The following is a 6,126-nucleotide window of genomic DNA, read 5'->3' on the forward strand; positions in this document are numbered from 1 at the left end:
CATATAAGGTAAATGATAATGTACATATATGTACATTATGTAACTAAAGATTAAATGAAAGTATACATATGTGTATAGGTATAATACGAATTAAAAAGAAAAAAAATTTGATTTTTTTTTATTTTATGAAACCGGAATGAAATATAAGAATTTTGGTTTTTTTACTTTTTTAAAATTTTCGTTTTTTTTTGGTTTTATAATTTTTTAAATATTTTTTAGAGGTTTTTTTTTTAGTGGTCAAAAATGGTTCTCAAAGTTCTCAATTTGAGAATTTTGAAATATGTACATATATGTACATATTATACATATATGTATAATATGTACATATATGTACACACATGTTTTTTCCTATACACAATTTAAGGTAAATGATAATATACATATGTGTTCATTACGTAACTAGAGATTAAATGAGTATACATATGTGTATAGGTATAATACGAATTTAAAAAGAAAAAAAATCATTTTTTTATTATACATATATGTATAATATGTACGCACATGTTTTTTCATATACACATATGTATAATTTAAGGTAAATGATAATGTACATATATGTACATTATGTAACTAGAGATTAAATGAAAGTATACATATGTGTATAGGTATAATACGAATTAAAAAGAAAAAAAAAATTTGATTTTTTTTATTGTATGAAACCGGAATGAAATATAAGAATTTTGGTTTTTTTACTTTTTAAAATTTTCGTTTTTTTTTGGTTTTATAATTTTTTAAATATTTTTTAGAGGTTTTTTTTAGTGGTCCAAAATGGTTCTCAAAGTTCTCAATTTGTCAATGGTTTTCTTAGGATCCTTACCCTATATATATATGTATGTATGTATGTATGTATGTATGTATGTATGTATAATAGGATAGTAAAGTGGCTTTAAACCGCAGCGGAGCGTTAAGGAGGAGGGCTTCGAAGCCCTATTTTCTTACGTGGCGATGACGTGGAGGGCTTTAAAGCCCCTCCATAGTAAACGCTTAAGAATTTAGTTTTTAACTAGTTGAGTTCAAAGGAATAAGGGGCTGTTTGTTAGCCTCTTAATAACCATTCAGACTACATCTTAACCATTAACCATTAAGAGGTAGCCTCACAACCCCTAACTCTATTCAACAATTCCGATAAATGCGTGTGAAATGTCTATCATACCCATTTGATAAAGTTTAGAGAGAATAATAATTCTTTGAACATAAAAACCATCGTTCACACAAACAAAAACAAAATAAGAGTTTCCTACATGATAGGGAAATAAAATAGAATAAAGGAATTCAAATATTAAATAAATAAAAGTTACCTCCTCACGTTATGTCACACCCCGACCATGACGGAGACGTCGGGGCGCAACCGATTGTTCATCGCACACGACACTATTAAGTGACAATATTAAATCAACTCATTTAAATTCATAAAAACACAAAGAGTCACATAACTTGTTCATACAATAACCGAATTCAAATCATAGTAAATAATATATTGTTCGTTTTGCTAATATCCTAATAGTCTCGATAACGTTTTTTTTCTTCAAGTCATCGAGTCAACCTAAAGTCAAACCTGTAACATTGCATAAACAGATTTTGTCAACACAAAGGTTGGTGAGCAATTTCATAGTTTTTGAACAATAGATATATAATATGAAATTCCACAACTTGTATACAAAACAATAATAATAGCAACAATTTAGATAAATGAAATCGTTAATAAGAATACATTAACGACACCTTTCTATAAAGGGATGCCAAATGTACTCGGATTTTGTATGAAATCGTTAATAAGAATACATTAACGACACCTTTCTATAAAGGGATGCCAGATATACTCGGATTTTGAGAATCAACCATCCAAAAGCGGTAGACACATTAGCACTTAAGCATATAACACCAAATCGAGCATTTATTTAAGTAAAGTATACAATAAAGTTTGTGGTTTAAGTCTCAAGTATAAATCATTTGGATTTGAATAAGTTTGCAATGTCACCCCCAAAATATAAAAGAGTGAAAACGGATGATGAAAGTACTCACGTTCAAGTAATAAACTTGAAAGATTTGATGATTTGGAGATTAACCGGAACGATGAGTTTAACGAACGAAGCCTAAAGGAGAAGAAGTCTTGTATTAGAAAAGTTGTCTTGGAAGTCTTTAAAGAAAATAAATGATAAGAAATGTAAACAATTTAAAGTTTAAGGTTTAAAATGTAAATATTTAAAAAATTATAATAATGGTCCTTTAAAAATGTAAGTTGCTCGAAACTGGGTTAAAGTATCTAGCCCTTTAATTTTTACTCAACCTATGTTAAGTAATAAGGTGGGTAAAAATGCAAGAAAGCAAGTCCCTTTATAATATAGATACTAAAACGGGTTTTAACGAGTGTTCGGGTGGTCGGTTCGGGTCTTAGTGACTTGACCAAATCCAAAGTCAACTTTCCCAAAATAATAAATGTATGAGATAACTCAATAAATCTTAAAAAGACTTAACCAAGTATGTAGTTCTATTGTTTTAGAACTAACAACGTCCGTTAAGCGAGTGTTCGGTTTAATCGGTCCAAACTTTGTTATAAGATCAAGTTGGATTCAACATTCCGAGTACTTTGTGAAAATAATTAAAATCAGTTTATAAAGTATTTTTAAAGAAATATATAAGCTTTAATGGTTAAAAACACACTTGTGTGTCTTAAGCGAGTAAACTTGGTTTAGTTTAGTTTGGTTCGGTTTTTATCTTGGAATAAGGCCAAGAATGGTTACCACATGTCCAAACATCATAGAACTTGTAACATAATTTATTAATAATAATACCAAAGTTTTACATACAAAAAGTCAACAACAAAGTCTTTAAACGAAAGTTCGGTTTCACGGTTCGGATCTTGTTTCGGGATAAGACCGAGGTTAGATTCTACAAACCCATAACCATGGAACTAATTAAAATGATTTTAGAAACTCAAATCTTACATAAAACATGTTTATACAACTATTTAAACAAACTAGTAAACAAGAGTTCGGCTTCCGGTTTGGAGCTATTTACGGAATAACCGAGGCTAGTCTCTACAAACCCATAACCATGGAACTCAAAATGTAAAATAGAACTAAGATGAGCAGAAGTTAAACAAGTATAACAAGTTTGATGGTTAGATACGGAAAATATATATAATCAAGGACTACTATGAGTCCTCCATGTAGCTTTGTCTTATGGGCCGGACACTTAACCGACCAAGACCGGAGAAATGCCCACAGAAGGTACAAAGGGTGCTATTATATATATATGTTGTGTAACAATCTTCAAGTATAAATAAGTGTTAACAAGTTGATTATAATGTAAGACTATGGTCAGTTTGACTTTGGAAAGTCAAACTGTCAAAAAAATATGAAGAACACCTTTGAATGCTTAAGAATTGGAAGAGAAAGAGATGAATGAGCATGGATTAATGAAGGGGATAGGGGTGTATATATAGGGTGGGTTGAAAGGGTCAAGCATGGGGTGTGATATCAAGGTTTGCATGCAAGAGGGGTCAAGACAAGTCACAAAACAACAAAAAAAAAAAGATGGGGCTGCTGGTCTGCTGCCGGTCTGCACGTCGGTTCACGTCCGGAAGTTCGTTTTTGATGTATCTTGAGCGTTTTAAGTCCGTTTTCGAATCCGTAAAAGGGGTTTTTCAAATTAGACAAGTGGGAATGTTTTAGTAACATAAAATCTAATATTTTATATATTTGAAATGTTCGGGATATAAATCGGGTCGGTTTACAACAAAAACAAATACAAAATAAATACAATTTGACCCGAAATCGCGGGATGTCACACGTTATAATGGTCGATAACATCCAACATACAAATCTTCATAGGAAGTATTGATTTATTCAAACATAGTTCGTAATTATTGGATATTAGGTTTATATTATAAGCCTATGGGTCCATTGGGGCCTGCGGCTGCGCTACGGGGTAGTCCTCAAACTTTTTGACAAGATTAGCATGAACAGAAGCTATTGTTCCTGTTGGAGGTTTAAGTTCTTCCGAACACTCACACTTCCTTATGCTCTCTAAGAAAGATGTATTTTGAGGATCATCAAGGCTCGTCAAAGGACCATCATTAATAGTAAAACCATTGTTCCAGAAAGTGATGGTGTGTGTGAAATCTCCGGGTGAAGACGTCAGGCAGACTGGTGATTCTTTTCCCATTGTTTGGATTGGTTTGGTTTGGTTTTTTACTTAATAATGTGTTACATTATTAATAAACAGAGAACGAAATACAAAACCCTAGTAGCTAATAGACCCGTGGGCAGGGACGGATCATGTAAGGGGTAAAGGTGTGCTTCGGCCTATCTAATTTTTTCGCTTATTAGAGAATTTTTTTTCAAAAAGTAAAAAAAAAATTAATAAATAAATGTAGAGTCCGGCCCATTCATATTATTGTATCCGGCCCACACTTGAATTTTTTTTTAAAATAAATTCCTTAAAGCCGAAGAGCGGAAACTGTTTACCTAATAAATGTAAAGAAAGCCCCATAAACCAATTTAAAAAAAACAAAACAAAAAAAAAAAAAAAACCCAAGCCTAAATGATTTTTCAAGAAAAGAAATACGAACAATAAGTCCACACTCCCAACCATTATCGAATAATCGAAACAGAAGAGTTTTTGTCTGGACGCCAAGGTATGGAAATTGAAATCTAGCAGAAGCGGAAGTGGAAGTAGGCCTTACAAAAAAGAATAAGACCACTAGACCATGGGGTCGAGTCACGAGTACTCACGAGTCACAATTCAGACATTAGGCAAGCAACATGAATTAGAAATATGTGTGTGTGTGTTTGATTATGTGAATTCGGTATTTGAATGTGAATTTGAAGTACCCATATTTCCCCTCGCATCTTGTCGTTTTCAAATACTTATCTTTCCCCTCGCATCTTGTCTTTGTATATTTAAAAAAGATGATTTTTATGTGTAAGAATTAGAAGTAGGAAAAAAAATTTTGGTTCTCATGACCTTCGGCCCATCCATACTAGATGTTGAAGATTCGTCAATGCCCGTGGGATCATAATAATAAACATGTTAATAATTCTTTAGAATCTTCAACCATATATAGATATTTATCATAATATATAACTAACTGTATTCAATAATTAACACCGTAGGAAGTTGATCAACAATATAATATTGCTACTAAAAATTAATTTAGTGAATCACTGTTTGGCTAAGGAAGAAAGATTCGGTGTAATTATACGGAGGGCGATGATCGACATGCTTTTCGACCGGAAACAAGTGCAACTTGGATAGGTGGTGGGTTGTATTAAAGCATTGGGTTGTCTTTGGGTGCGCAATAGGACGAACAAGTAGTCAATTAGTCGATTACATGGGAGAAGTGGCAGACTTTTGTCATATAAAAGCGGTTTCATTGGTGTGTTTGAATAAGCGATATGTTACTTTGTAATTTTGGCATAATTAGTGGCTGTAGATACAGATGACTAGTTTATATGTTCTGTACTTCTGTGTGATTAGCATCTTGCTATACCGTTTGATAATTAATAAAAAGTTTGTTGTTCGTTCAAAATGAAAAAAAGAAAAGCAAAAAAACAATCGCATATGCATGATATAGAGTGTTTTAAGTCGGTAAATAGTAGGAAAACAAATTGTTTAGAAATTAGAATTCTAGATTTTATTAAAAAAAAATTCTAGATGATTATTTCATTCATTTTTATAACTAACGTAAGTTGCATATTATAGAATATATGAGGGACCACTAAGAAATGAAGTAAAATGTAAATTATGAGGGTAAATATGCAAAAATAAAAATAATTTTATTTTGTAGGGGCATTCCGAGAATTGAACTCGGGACCTCTCGCACCCTAAGCGAGAATCATACCACTAGACCAAATGCCCGTTTTGGTTAGCCCCTATCCATCATTAATAATATGCGAGAGACGCTAAGTTCATATTCAATGCTTTCAAATCATTTTTTTTTCTTTTTATCATGTTTACCGAGATAAAGGAAATGCTAAAACATTTAATACATACAGTTATTAGTTTCGTGGTTTGGTTAGAACTATTAGCTTATTTATCGATAAAGTTATTCATATGTTTAGTCTTCCATTACACCGTTAGCTTATATTTATGATTCTCACCTTGATTAGACTACCAGCTAAC

At 31.9% G+C, this 6,126-nt stretch overlaps 1 non-coding gene across 1 annotated transcript; it reads right to left on the minus strand.

Annotated features, from left to right (window-relative positions):
* Window positions 1–5,790: 5,790 nt before the first annotated feature.
* On the minus strand, window positions 5,791–5,862 carry TRNAP-AGG (transfer RNA proline (anticodon AGG)). Its single transcript has one exon. It is a non-coding gene; the product is annotated as a tRNA-Pro (tRNA).
* Between the last annotated feature and the right edge of the window lie 264 nt (window positions 5,863–6,126).

The sequence above is a fragment of the Bidens hawaiensis genome, unplaced genomic scaffold, assembly GCF_021521415.1.
Source record: "Bidens hawaiensis isolate Kalapana, Puna unplaced genomic scaffold, B.hawaiensis_p1.1 tig00029633_1, whole genome shotgun sequence".
NCBI classification, from domain to species: Eukaryota; Viridiplantae; Streptophyta; class Magnoliopsida; order Asterales; family Asteraceae; genus Bidens; species Bidens hawaiensis.